Genomic DNA, 15,426 nt, shown 5'->3' with positions numbered 1-15,426 from the left:
TAAGGAACGGACTGAGAATGCTCTTAGTTCCTCATCTTTATTTACTATGCATTAAGCAATAGATAAAAGGGAAAAAATAGCTTCACTTTTTAACCTTTTTTTGTTAAAAGTTTATTGGGATTTAATGGTGAGTAGTATAACTATCATGCAACTCTTTTATAAATCCTTTAGCTAAAAGTTTTCAATATTTCAAATTTGAGGACCAAATTTGTAACTTTTAAATAATAATAATAATAATAACTTTTTTTTGGAACGACCAACTAAGTAACGCCAGATATTCCGTACGCGGCGCGGCCTATTGGTTAAAGTTAGCCCGAGTCAGCCATGAGTCCGGACGGACGTAGCCCCTAGCGGTCTATCTATTGAGGGATTCCCCGGATAAGACCCGACTCCCACGCCCACTAAACAGCACGACAACGAGAAGACGCTAAAAACGATGAGATCAAGATTCGAAACTTGGCTATTCAGAGTCATCCGTCATCCCTAATATCTCCCATATAATAATAATAATAATAATTAAAAAGCCATATATATATATATATATATATATATATATATATATATGGGAGGGATATTTTGAGAACTTGATAAGTTTTAAGAACTTTAAGAACTCAATTTTAAACCACATATTTAATTAAATGAGTTGGAATATATGGATAAGATTAAATTTGATTAAAAAAAGAATCAGAAGAGAGAATAAAAATTTTTGTTGATTACACAAGTTTAAACTTTAGTTACACGTGTAAAAAGTCGTTTCGGTGTGTAAAAAATTACGGTAATTTTTTGTACATTATTTACACTTACGTATTACACATGTGTAAAAAAAATTCAAATAAAATTGTTACGCTGAGTTCTTTCGAGTTATTATAACGGATTAACGGGTAAGCATGTTGGTCAATGGTCCAAGTTTGACTTGACAACACCCAATAACCTTCCGCCACGTCAGCAAACCTTCATCTACGGATTAACCGATGAAAGACCACCAGCTGCTGCAGCTGCCTCTGTATATTATTATTATTATTATTATTATTGACAAAAACTAACCTTGAAACCTCCGAAAGACGACTGTCAATTGTCTGTCTGTCCTACTAGTTCATCATAAACCCTAATATTTTCTTGATTTAAAAACCCTTCAAATTGGTTGTGTTTTGTTTGCTTCTAGTACCTGTCACATGTAAGTTCTTTTGTACTTTTCTGGAACAACACTTAATAATAATAATAATATTAATATTATTATTATTCATCACTTTCCGGGTAAGAACTGAAGCTTCTATTTCCATTGATTGATTGATTATTATTAATATTATTATTATTGGCAACTTTTAAAATTTGGGATCTACTTTACTTTTTCTCTTCTGGGTCGGTAACAGATTACGAATATTGATGATGTTTATTATTATTATTATTACATGTTTTTTATTTGCACACCAAGTGTTTGTTGAAATGCCTCTGTGAGTTCATACTCTTTTTTTTTTCTGTCTTGCTTAAATATTTCTTTTGTATATTGTGAGTTTATAGTCTTTCTGCTGTGTATTTGTGTTTTGTTTAATTATTTCTTTTGTATATTGTATTGCACACAAGGTGTTTGTTGAAATGCCTCTGTAAGTTTGTAGTCTTTCTGGTGTGTATTTGTGTCTTGTTTCTTGATTTCTGTTTGCATATTTTGTGATATGACTTTCTGGGCTCAAAAGGGTGTGTATTTGTGTCTTGTTTTTTGATTTTTCTTTTAATTATTTTTTCTGTATGTTTTGTTGCACACAAGGTGTTCGGTGATATGCCTTGGTGAGTTCATAGTCTTTCTGGTGTTTATTTGTGTCTTGTTATTTGATTTCTTTGTATGTTATAGTGCACATCGAGTGTTCGGATAAGACTCTTTGAGTTCAGAGTGTGTATTCTTCTATTTATTACTGCACACAAGGTGTTCGGTGATACACGTCTTTGAGTTCTGAGAATTGTTGGAGCTTAAAAGGGTGCGTAATTGTGTCGGTGTTCCTTCACTTCCTTGATTGATTTGTGCATTTTTATGGGAAGTTGTAACCTCATGATGGAGACACTAGAAGAAGAGAAAATGATAGCTGCTGCTAAGCTTATTATTACGGAATTGGACTCCAACAAGACGTTATCTGACGAAGCCGTTAGAGTTTTGGAAGATCTAAGCGTACGGTTGGCAGGTATAACAAAGACCACCGAAGATAAAGACGAAGAACAAGATGGAAATGAAGTGTTGAGTGATATGAAGGGGGAGATTGATTCGATATACCGTAAGGTCATGACATGGGAAGTTGGTCAATCTATGATATGGGAATCGGGACCCGATGAAGCTAAGGAGTATTTGAAGGCGGTTGATGATGTTCGAAGGTTAATTGAGAGATTAGAGGGCTTGAATCCCGTTAAAAACAGTGAAGAACATGAGCTTTTACGAAAGGCGAATGACGTTCTTCAGACGTCCATGGCTAGAATCGAGGAGAAATTTAAACACTTGCTTGTTCATAATAAGCAACAGTTCGAGCGTGAACGGTTTTCCTTTCGGTCAACTGAAGATGACGGGATTGATGACAGTTCAAGATTTTCTTTCGGGGATGATTTGGGTGACGAGTCGGTTCAAACAGATAGTTTAAGCCGAGGTTCCGAGGTTTTCATTATGGATTTGGTCAATCCTAATATTATTCCGGATCTCAAAAACATTGCTAAGGTGATGTTTGATTCGAATTACAATAAAGAATGTTGTCAAGCGTTTATCAGTGCGCGTAAAGATGCTTTAGACGGTTGTTTGAATATTCTTGAAGTGGAAAAATCGAGCATTGAAGATGTTTTGAAGATGGAATGGGCTACGTTGAATAACAAAATCCGACGGTGGATAAAAGCTTTGAAAATCTTTGTAAGGAATTACCTTGCAAGCGAAAAGTTCTTCTGTGAGCAGATTTTCGATCAAAGTGAGTCAACGGCTTCATTCTGTTTCGCCGAGTCATCAAAAGCTTCAATCTTGCAGCTTCTTAACTTTGCAGAAGCGATCGCGGTTGGGACCCACCAACCCGAAAAGCTACTCAGGATCCTCGACATGTATGAAGTGTTAGTAGATCTTAAACCCGACATCGAGTCTTTTTATCCAGATGAAAACGGATCATATTTAAGAATCGAGTTCCAAGACGTGCTGACTCGAGTTGGAGATTGTTGCACTTCAACGTTTCTTGATTTCAAGAACGCGGTGGGGTCAAACGTGTCAAGCGCGGCTTTCCCAGGAGGCGGGATCCACCATCTCACTCGTTACGTGATGAATTACATTCGTACCCTTATCGAGTATAGCTATTCTTTAAACACCCTTTTGAAGGATCACGGTGAAGATCAAGATCAAGATTCATCGTCGTCACCCGACACAAGTCCCGCTTTTGAAGACGATACTAACGAAAACTCGTCTTTATCTCCGATGGGTTTGCATTTTCGCTCACTAATGTCGATTCTCGAATCGAATCTAGAAGAAAAATCGAGATTATACCGAGAAGAAGCATTGGGACACCTGTTCCTGATGAATAATATTCATTACATGGCTGAAAAAGTCAAAGGGTCAGAGCTAAGAACCGTGCTCGGTGACAACTGGATCCGAAAACATAACTGGAAGTTTCAGCAACACGCGATGAGTTACGAAAGATCCACGTGGAGTTCGATCTTGAGTTTACTTAGAGACGAGGGACTTTATCATTCCGGTAATTCAGGTTCAATCTCGAAGTCACTTCTTAAAGATAGGCTGCAAGGGTTCTACACCGCCTTCGAAGAGATTTACAAAAGTCAAACCGGATGGTCAATACCAAATAGTCAACTCTGCGAAGACCTCAGGATCTCGATGTCACTCAAGGTGATTCAAGCGTATAGGACTTTCGTCGGGAGACATGCAAATAACATAAGCGAAAAGTATATCAAGTATACTGCGGATGATCTTGAGAATTATCTTTTGGATCTGTTCGAGGGTTCTCCGAGATCTTTACACAGTTTCCATAAAAAGTGATTTCATTAGCTTTATGTGTTTTGTTTTATACTTTTATTTTTATGTTCAGATTTCTTGTTTTGTGTCATGTGTGTATCTTTTTCAAGTTACAGTTACCATATATGTATTGTAAGTTGTACATTGTATGATTTTGTAATTTTTTGTGCTTTGCTTACTTGTGTTTCAGTTTCATTCATATTGTCACAAGTCAAAAGTCAATAGTCAAGCAATGGTGGTGTTTGATTATTCGGGAAAAAGTGAACTGCGGTTTTCGTCCCTGGGGGTTCGTCAATATTTGCGGTTTTAGTCCAATAGTATCAAATTTGCGATTTCTGTCCCTATGGTTTCATTTCAATTGCAGTTAAATCCGATTTCATTAGTCCCGTTAAATCTGGTCGATAGATCCATCAGTGTGCACTTCACTTGAGGGCTTGCGAATTAGGACCGGGAAATATTTGGGGTGAAAATGGACAAAAATGCCCCTCACGTGAGGGGCTGCTGATGGGTATAACGATTAGACTTAACGGGGTTAATGATTTCGAGTTTAATTGCAAGTGAAATGGAACCACAGTGACGAAAATCATAAATTTGAAACTATTGGACTAAAATCGCAGATTTAGACAACCCATAGGGATGAAAACCGCAGTTTACTTTTTGGAAAAAATATCTAAAAGCTTTATGGTTTCTACTTTCTAGATAAACAAAGGTCTTGTATTTTGCACCATAAATAAGAAATGGCCCATTAATTTAAAACCTAAAAGATGAGGATTTAATGCTTTTGTTTGGACTATAGGAGTCAAAAGTCATAGAAGTAAAATTTGTGATTCAAAGATCAAACTTGAAAGCTGTAGTATGAAAGAGTCTACTAAAAAGTCAAATATTGAAATGTTTGACATAATCTAAAGAAAAGCATAGATTTGGTCTAGGGTGAGACCATGTAGGAATCAGTGAACACATTTAAGGTTGGTTACTGTTATATATATCTCCTTTTATACTTATTTTTTTCTTGTTTGAGTTAGGGTTGTTCAAGAAGCTTGTGGCTCGCTCGCTCGTAAATAGCTCGGCTGTGACACCCGGTAATTTTCCCAATCCTATAAACTAAGTAATCAACCTAATAATTAGGTGATTGTGAATATTATGCGCGCTAAATTAGAATCAGCGCGGGCATGTGTTATGTGCGCCCTGCGCGAGCGCGCTAAATTAGAATCAGCGCGGGCATGTGTTATGTGCGCCCTGCGCGAGCGCGCTATGTTAGAGTCAGCGCAGGCACGTTATGTGCGCCCTGCGCGAGCGCGCGATGTAAGGACCAGCGTGGGCATATGTTATATGCGCCATGCGCGAATGTTTTGGCTTTATGTTTTCATATAACTTAACTCTATGTTGTCTAATGGGTTGACCGTCCCGCATGATGCTAAGGCGGGTGCATCCCAAATCGTTTATGCGCGTGCGGAAGGGGAACTAACCTCCCCGCATGGCGGGAACATTGAGAGCTAGTTTGTCTGAAGCTCCAAGATGGAATTGACTTCAACATAACTGATCACTATGTTGAAATACCAAGACCACCTGGAGAATCTACAAATGAAACTCAATGTCCCTGACTGCGAGAAGGTTACGTACCTACCCGCAGCAAAGAAATGTCCTTCACGCAGAAAGCTATGCGCACAAAGCTATACGCGCAGAACACTTAGCCTAATCTCCAGATTTAAGGGGGATTATTCCCGCCCAAAAGGAAACAGTAGCGTGTTTCAGAGATTTCCACTTTTTACTGTACAACTGACAAAAGCACCTGAAAAAGCACACTGTAACATGAAAAGTCAACTGTCAGCCACCCTACTCTCACCAACCACAGACCTGCATGTCCTGTCCAAATCAAATCAGAATCTTTTATCCACTCCTCCACTTTTAAATAAATAATAATAATTTCCATACTTTATCATCATTACACCTAGATATGAAAAGATTACAATCCCCTAAAGCAAGGGATTGTGTTCCCTTGAGTTTGCCTATAAATATGTAACCTAAATTATCACCCAAAACACACTTCAAACTTCTCTCTTAAGAACTGCAAACTTGCACTAATCATCTCCCAGGCATCCGTTGTTTTCATTTCCGATCCTGTTACTAGGTAAGCCGAGATTATAACATTGAGATCTACTTTCCAACCCTTATTCTCCTATTTCTTGATCTTAATATATATACTTCTTGTTATTTAATCGTATTCTAGACCTTCAATTCCGAGGCCAACACCAAGAAAACCCGAATCTCGATTAATCCCTTAACAAGAACCACATGTGAGTCTCACAGCCCCTATTTTCACTGTTTTCACTATTTTTAAACTGTTTTCGGGGCGAGGGACACGTACTTAAATTATGTTTTATCATGATACTCTTACAAGCAATGCAAGCAATTATGTGCTTAAATAATGTTTCATTATGGTATATTTACGAGCAATGCAAACGGTTATCTATGGTTTTCGATGTTAGTGCACCAGATTCGAGTAAGTGATCACTTTACCATTGGAACTCTAAGGGTAGGGACTGCTGGTTTGATCCGCCCACTCGTAGGGGTCGCACCTCTTACACAGACGAGTGCCTAGCATGTCACGGGGCAGTACTATGGGATTGAGCCCGCTCGTAGAGGTCGCTCCTCTTACGCAGACGAGCGCCTTGTTTTCCGGCACAACGTCTGCGCGTAACCCGCGGGACGGTATTATCCGCTCGTAGTGGCAGCGCCACTTACACAGACGAGCACGGTTTTTCGGAAGTGTCCGCGCGTAACCCGCGGGACGGTATTACTTATTTCGCTCGTAGTGGCAGCGCCACTTACACAGACGAGCACGGTTCCCAGAAATGTTCGCGCGTAGCCCGCGGAACGATTTTATCAGAATATGTTATCAGAACTATGTTTTACTAAGCACGTGTTGTAATGATGCTATCAGAATTATGTTTCAGAATGATTTTTATCAAGACTATGATGCAATACGAATTATCAAGTTACTAAAACTGTGAACTCACTCAGTTTATACTGATTCAAATGTTTTACGTGTCTTTCAGGAGATAACTAGGTAGCGCATGGAGTCACACTTAGAGCACCTCACGCTGAACATCTAAAACTAGCTTTTTGGAAGATTTTAGTTATATCCCTTCGATGCGCGTGGTTGTTCCCGCCGCGCAAGGGGATATGGCGTGGAAATCTTCAACAGTTTTTATACTTGGATGTCTTTATGTAATTTTTAAACAATGTAATGTATTTGTATTAAACATTTCATGCGCAATGAAAATCTTACTTTGAATGTTTGCAATGGCCCGTGCTTAATTATCAATCCCCACTCGCGCGCGCCCGGCTGTTTCCGCCGTTCAGGGCCGGGTGTGACATCGGCTCAAAAAATCTCGATTCTAAATGAGCTCGGCTCGACTCAGCTCGATTTCTAAACAAGCCGAGCTCGAGCCATGGTCAGCTCGGCTCGTGGCTCGGCTCGTTGGCTCATTCAGATTAAACCCTATATTTAACTATCTATATATAATAATAGCGTACCAAGAAATAAATAAATAAAAATTATACATATATTATGCCACTCGATACCTAAAACCTTGTAAAAGTATAACTAAAATAAAACATATAAAGTTATAAATTCTCTAGTTTATAAATTGTATATAATATGTATATTAAAGTTATAATTTTTGTCTTTTATATATCAAAATTTGTAAAATATAAAATAAAAAAATAATAAATAAATAATAAAAAAAGTTAAAAAAATTAAAGGAGCCCAGCTCGACGAGCTCGAGCTCATTTTTCAGCTCGATAAAGAAAACTAGCCGAGCTCGAGCCAGCTCAATTAAGTTCGAGCTCGAGCTCAAGCACACTCTGGCTCGATTCGTCTCGACTCGTTTACAACCCTAGTTCTAGTTAACCTGTTTAATATTTATTTACGAATATAAATATTTTGTGACTTAGCAACAATTCAAACATTCAATCACTTAAGCTTAGATGAACTTCTTTTTCTTGCATTTGGTGTATTTTTAATTATTTTTAATAATTTATAACATGATGAGTAGTCATTAAAAATGAGCGAATGAGAGCAACAATAGGCGTGTCCAGATGTTTGGTCCATGTAGGCTTCTGGATATTTTTCGAAGGCCTACGCTCAAGATGCTCTTTTACGTATTCCTCTAAGGATCATATTCATTGCGTTATTTTATATGTGGTGTTATGTTCCAAAGAGTCGATCATTTCTGCCTGTTTTTTAGCCCGTGACCAACAACCAATCATGCTGGGAAAAATATAAAAACTTATTAGCATCATGCTAATTCATATCGTGGTATGTAACTAATAAAATTTGTAGAGTGATATGTAAACTAACATGACACCAAATAAAAACTAAGAATGTTCGTACTTAACTGAAAAATATTTTATTAGCGTTTTATAAAAGTACTTTTAGTACAAAGCACTAGTTATTTAGCACTTGGTCCCGTAGACATCAAGAACATATGTTCGGTAAAATTGTCAAGACGAATAAAATCTTATATAATAGAGAATATATATTAACCAAAGTGAATATATATTAACAAAACTTCAAACTTTATATAATAGGAACATAGTTAAAATTATGTTGAAAATTCTTCTGCTTTTTCAGTATACTTTGAATCATCATTGACTAATTATATTTAACTCACAAGTTATTTTAACAAATGTGATTTATATTATTATATACTATAGGTTTTTGGCCATATCTCTTCGGTTTTATTATAAAAGTCAATGTGGATGGAAATTGGTGCATTATTATTTTATTAACTACTATATCTTTTCTAAAATATTAACTTTTAAGTTCCCTATTAACATTACTAAAAAAAGAAAATAAATACATATTATTTATCTCTATACTTCTCTAATTGATCAAAATGAAAGATGTACTAGTATTAATGCTTGTATCAAATCTATTTGTTATTCATTGTAAACAACCGATATTATTGCAACCTTTAAAACTTGTAATTACCATTTTTTTCTTTAATTCATGAGGGATGATTGATAAATTCCTATAATGGCAGAAAAATATTGTGTTCAAATTTATAATGCGTATTCTATTTCTAGTGGCATCCCGGTGACTACTCTAGGAAGATCATTGGTTCAAGTCTCGTTGGAAACAAAATTCCATGCACGAGTTATTGGTTTAACCAAAGTTGATCTTTGAGTGATGGGTTTTCCATGAAATCGGTGACGGGATTATATTAGCATTGTCACGTTCATGATCATTGATTTTATTACTTTTGTTCACGATGTTGCTACTTTCGTAAGATATTTATAGATGCGTAAATGAAATGTAATTTTCTAAAACAATAGCTTATAAGTATCTTTTCTCCACGTAATATAGTACTTATGTGAACACGTTTTTATGATTATTGACCACATAATTGTTGTCATCATTCTTTATATTAGATTATCCAAATAAACAACTTCAAATTTTGTTTGTACTGGATGCATTATTTACCTGTTTTCAAACCTAATAATAAGATTTTTTTTATTAGTTTTTTCATCTATATTGTAAGAGAGATTATTTTTCTAGTAATATCACAATAGAGATAGTTTTATGTACTATGAAGTAATAATAAAGGACACTAAAAAAAATTGAACAAAAAGACACTAAAAATAACTACGGGTTGTTTGGTAATCTTGTGCCGAGTCACTAAGAAACCTAGTCAGCTGACCGATTAAAAGGTAGTATGTGAATGATTTAGCATGTTTCTAAAACTTACCAATCGAAATGTTCCATAAACTATTAAGAGACGTATTTTATGTGAACTAAACACACTCTATCTTTAAATGATACATATTGATATCATTAAAAGACAACTATGTAGCCCCCATACATTCTTTTCAATAATAATGCCTTAAAATGTACATCAAACATGACACATTTTTTTTCATAGTGAAATGAAGGAATTTAATCATATTAAACAAAATTATCCAATTACAATAGAGATGTGGGTAAGCGGGCAACAAGTTGCGCCAACACCCCCTTTAAATGAAAAACTCGATCCTACTGAAAACAAATTTACAGTTCTTTGGCGTCAATAAGTTACTGTGCACGACCTGTTAAACTCTTTTCAGAAACGTAATAGCTTCTGAGGCAAGAAACCTGAATGTGTCAAAAACAAAGGAAATGAAGACGTGTTGATTCTCGGCATTGATGAGCATGATCGCTTATATCAATGTATTCCATAAATAAGATCTCCTGATGCTAAGTTTTCTTATATTAAATAACCAATGTTCCCACTGTATAAAACAAATTGTTAAACCAAATTCTTTTTTACTTCTCAACATACTTATTTTAACTTTGGATCTATCACAAATTCAAAATCAAGAATTGAATTTGTAGGACACCAAGTATTAATATCAGATTATCGACACATCAAACTCATGGTAGTCAAGTTTTCACACATCAAATCACCCTCTTATTGAGGGGGCAAAACAAACATAACCCAAAGATAAAGGTTCAAATCCAAAACAACACTCTCTCTTAAACCATTTGACTTTTTTAATCCATTTCCAAAATTACCCAAACCCAGAAAACCAAAATGGATCAAAAAGCTAAATTATTATCCCCCAAACCACAAAATTAGGGTTTCAAGTCTCATTCAACCCAAAACCCAGATCCTTCACTCAAATCCTAAATAATTTACACTTTCAGATACCCTTTTCGGAGTTCTATAATGGGTCATCTTCAAAAAAGCTAAAAACATCTTCTTACTTATTATACCCCAAACCACCAAATTAGGGGTTTCAACACAAAACCCAGATCCTTAACTCAATTTTCTAAAGATTTATATTTTCAGACACCCTTTTCAGAGTTCTATAATGGGTCATCTTCAAAAAAGCTAAATACACCTTCTTTCTTATTTACCCCCAAAACACTAAATTATCAGGGTTTCAACCCAAAACCCAGATCCTTTAGTCAAATCCTTAAAGATTTACATTTTCAGATACCCTTTTCGGAGTTCTATAATGGGTCATCTTCAAAAACCCTTGAAATCCATCTTACTAATTTTGGTCTTCTTCACTCTTTACGCTTACGACGTCGTTTCCGGCAACGATTCCGACAAATCGGCGCTCCTGGAGTTCAAAAGATCCGTATCCGACCCGGCCGGAGTGTTGTCCTGCTGGACGGAAGCTAATTCGGATATTTGTTCGTGGGTTGGAGTTACTTGCGGGTCGGATTTTCGAGTCGTGGGGATTAGTATTACCGGTGGAGGTAACTCGGGTTCTTTTACTTGTAGTAAATATGATGAGTTTGAGTTGTATGGGTTTGGGATTAGGAAGAATTGTGTTGGTAGTAATGCTAAGTTGATTGGTAAATTATCATCTGCTATTTCGAGGCTTTCGGAGATTAGGGTTTTATCGCTTCCGTTTAACGATATTAGTGGCGAAATCCCGGATGAAATTTGGGGGATGGAGAAGTTGGAAGTGATTGATCTCGAAGGGAATATGGTTAGCGGGAATTTGAAGTCGAGATTTATTGGTTTGAAGAGTCTCAAGGTTTTTAATTTAGGGTTTAATCGGATATCAGGGGAAATACCCGAATCACTATCGAATATGCGGAATCTACAGGTTCTGAATTTGGCTGGAAATCGTATAAACGGGTCGATTCCGAGATTCTTTAACGAGTTTAGTGGCTTAAAAGGGTTGTACTTGTCGTTTAATCAGCTGTCAGGAAAGATCCCGAGTGAGCTCGGGTATAATTGTGAGAATCTTGAACATTTAGAACTGGCTGCTAACTTCTTACTTGGAGGTATTCCGAGCAGTTTGTCGAACTGTACTAAATTGCGATCGGTTTTATTGTATTCAAATATGCTTCAAGACAATATCCCGAGTGAGCTCGGTCGGCTTAAAATGCTGCAAGTTTTGGATGTTTCAAGAAACAGTCTTAGCGGACCGATACCAAAACAGCTCGGAAACTGTATCGAGCTGTCGGTTCTCGTGTTCTCAAGCTTGTTTAACCCGATCCCGCGTGTCGGTAATGATGGTGAGTTTATGCAAACCTAGTTGGCTCGAACTGAAGAGGAGTATAACTATTTTCAAGGTGAGTTGCCTTCGGAAATTACTAGTTTGCCGAAACTGAAGATGTTATGGGCTCCGAGAACTTCTTTGGAGGGTCGTTTTCCCGACAACTGGGGCGGTTGTAAAAGCTTGGAAATGGTCAATTTGGGTCAAAACTTATTCACCGGTAAAATCTTCGGATTGAATGTATGCAAGAAGTTGGCTTTTGTTGACTTGAGCTCAAACAAGTTGACCGGAGAGCTTAGTGGTGAACTTCCGGTCCCGTGTATGACTTTGTTTGACGTCAGTAACAATTGTCTCTCAGGGGCAATTCCGTCTTTTCGTCACACGACCTGTGAAGCGTTTGATCATTCGTCGGTATATTTAAGATACTTCGCATTTCAAGCTGCAAAAGATAGCGAAAGTAAGAATCTCGCAATAATTCATAATTTCAGCGGGAACAATTTCACGGGGACTTTGAGTTCGGTCCCGGTTGCACCGGGAAGAACGAGATTACTCGAGAAGTCCGTTTATTTGTTTCTTGTGGGTAGAAACAAGTTAACGGGTCGGTTTCCAGGCGTTTTGTTTAATAAATGTTCTGAATTTGAAGCGATGGTTGTTAATATAAGCTCAAACGGGTTTTACGGTGAGATCCCGTCAAATATCGGTCGAATTTGTAAATCTTTGCGGGTTTTGGATGCCTCGGGGAATAAAATAACGGGATCTCTTCCGATTAGTTTTGGCGAACTGGGTTCTCTTGTCGCGCTTAATTTGAGCCTGAACATGTTACACGGAGTCATACCGGTTAACTTTAGCAAGATTCTAAAGAATCTTTCGTTGTCACGCAACAATCTAACGGGCCCGATTCCTTCAAGTTTCGGAAAGCTGGAATCTTTAGAAGTTCTTGAACTCTTTTCAAACTCGTTATCCGGAGAGATCCCGGAGAATCTTGTTAATTTGCGAAACTTAACCGTTCTTTTGCTCAACAACAACCGTCTTTCGGGCCATATTCCAACCGGGCTTACAAACACTACAAGAATGAAGAAATTCAGCGTTTCATTTAACGAATTATCGGGCCCGGTACCGAACACCGTGATGGCAGCCTCGTCGTCAGCCCAACAGCCGAATGAACCCATTGCGACCGGGGGCAATTTTGTAAATTACCCCGATTCTTCATCCCCACCGCAGAAAACCGGGAACGGGAACTTCAATTCGATCGAGATCGCTTCGATCACGTCTGCTTCCGCGATATTCGCAGTGCTTTTAGCTCTAATTGTCCTGTTTTTCTGCGCCAGGTGGCGGCCCAAATCCGTGGCCCACGGGCCAACCCAAAAGGAAGTCACCGTGTTTACCGATACCCGGGTCCCGATAACTTACGATAACGTGATACAGTCGACCGGTAACTTTAACGCGAGCAATTGTATCGGGAACGGTGGATTCGGTTCTACGTATAAAGCGGAAATCGCTCCCGGGTTTTTGGTGGCGATAAAACGACTGGCGGTGGGACGGTTTCAAGGCATACAGCAATTCGACGCGGAGATCAAAACGTTAGGGCGGCTCCGCCACCCGAACCTCGTGACGTTAATCGGATATCACGCAAGTGAAACCGAAATGTTCTTAATCTATAACTACCTACCCGGTGGAAACTTAGAACGATTCATACAAGAACGTTCAACGAGAGCCGTCGACTGGCGGGTCCTTCACAAGATCGCGTTAGACGTAGCCCGAGCGCTCGCGTATCTTCACGATCAATGCGTTCCACGCGTTCTTCACCGTGACGTGAAACCGAGTAACATATTATTAGACGATGATTTAAACGCGTACTTATCCGATTTCGGGTTGGCTCGGCTTTTGGGTACGTCGGAGACTCACGCGACGACGGGGTCGCGGGAACGTTCGGGTACGTTGCACCCGAATACGCGATGACGTGTCGGGTATCGGATAAAGCCGACGTGTACAGTTACGGAGTGGTGCTTCTTGAGCTTTTATCGGATAAAAAGGCGTTAGACCCGTCGTTTTCAAGTTAAGGGAACGGGTTTAACATTGTCGGGTGGGCGTTAATGTTGCTACGGGAAGGACACTCGCGGGAGTTTTTTACTAGCGGGTTGTGGGATGCGGGCCCGCATGATGATTTGGTGGAGGTGTTGCCTCTTGCGGTGGTGTGTACGGTGGATTCTTTGTCGACGAGGCCGACGATGAAGCAAGTGGTACGGCGGTTGAAGCAGCTTCAACCGCCGTCGTGTTAATGTAATGTTTGTTATTAGAGTTTTTTAAATTTTAATTAATATTAATAATAGTGTTAATTAATGATGATAGTGTTGATTATGATTTGTTTGTAAATTGGTGTATATGGTTGTTGACTTTGACCAGATTTGTGCAGATGAAGATTTGTTGCAACTGGTGTTGGTGTAACATTATTGTTTGTTTGTTTTTGTATAAACTTTTGATTTTATAAAGTCACTAGTCAGATTCTGTTGGTCAATATGCGATTAGAGCGAAATGAAATCGGGTTGAAATGAGTCGTTTAATTTTAATATATCAAAATGGGTTCACTGATTTTACGGCGGCTAATGCCATGGGTGGCGGCGACAGTGATGGTGACGGATAGAGGTGCAAAAATACCAAATTTCAGACCTTCTCGTATCCGACCCGTGTGTATGACTTGATACTGGGTTTCTCCCTAGAGTACCCAGAACTGGACCCAGACCTGCCCAAACCGGCTCCAAGTTTAACTGGTTAAAACCCGAAAATACCTGGAAAACCCGGTCAAATACCAGAATATACCCACTAGTTTGAAAGAATATTCAAGTTTAATCAATTCTTGTAAGTTTACGTATTAAGAGTCCGCTTTACACTTTCAAACATGTTTAGCTGTCCGTGCACCAACCCATCTAAACTATTAGACCTCAAATGTTTTTCTAATCTGTTGTTTTTTTAACACCGTTGTCTGTTGATCATCTAAACTTGACTAAACCGAAAAATCTGCTGCTTCACCATCTTTCTCGTTAATATTTTTCTTGTTTACTTGCATGATCGTTGTCTTTGATTTATTCATAGAAACCAATAAGTAATTTAAATTCAATCGAAAAAAGCTCAACAGAATAACTATCGAAAATCACACTAAATAAAAACTTTAAGCTTTAAAAATTTGCTAGAGTAAAATATTTGTCTCACTTATAAATATCGAGTTGAGTTCTCATTATCACCGGGATTGAACTCACTCGAACACTACTAGTTTAAACATATGTTTTTCTTAACCACGTTTTCAAGGTTTGAACCATTACCATTTTAGTGAATTTTAGTGAAGTGTGTTCTTTATAACTTATGCTTGTATAATACACAAAAAAACAAAAATACACTTTACCACAAAAGTGATTAATAACATAATATTATATTTTCTATATGGACAAAAGCCT

General features: G+C 37.9%; 2 pseudogenes; both read left to right on the top strand.

Moving 5' to 3' along the window:
• The first annotated feature begins 1,543 nt into the window (after positions 1–1,543).
• On the top strand, positions 1,544–4,140 carry LOC143561371 (exocyst complex component EXO70E2 pseudogene; annotated as a pseudogene).
• A 6,229-nt stretch (positions 4,141–10,369) lies between these two features.
• Positions 10,370–14,270, top strand: LOC143561370 (LRR receptor-like serine/threonine-protein kinase RPK2 pseudogene; annotated as a pseudogene).
• The last annotated feature ends 1,156 nt before the right edge of the window (positions 14,271–15,426 follow it).

The sequence above is a fragment of the Bidens hawaiensis genome, unplaced genomic scaffold (assembly GCF_021521415.1).
Source record: "Bidens hawaiensis isolate Kalapana, Puna unplaced genomic scaffold, B.hawaiensis_p1.1 tig00020665_1, whole genome shotgun sequence".
Classification (NCBI taxonomy): Eukaryota; Viridiplantae; Streptophyta; class Magnoliopsida; order Asterales; family Asteraceae; genus Bidens; species Bidens hawaiensis.
The sequence above is the reverse complement of the archived record's forward strand: the minus strand, read 5'-3'. Positions and strand labels throughout refer to the sequence as shown.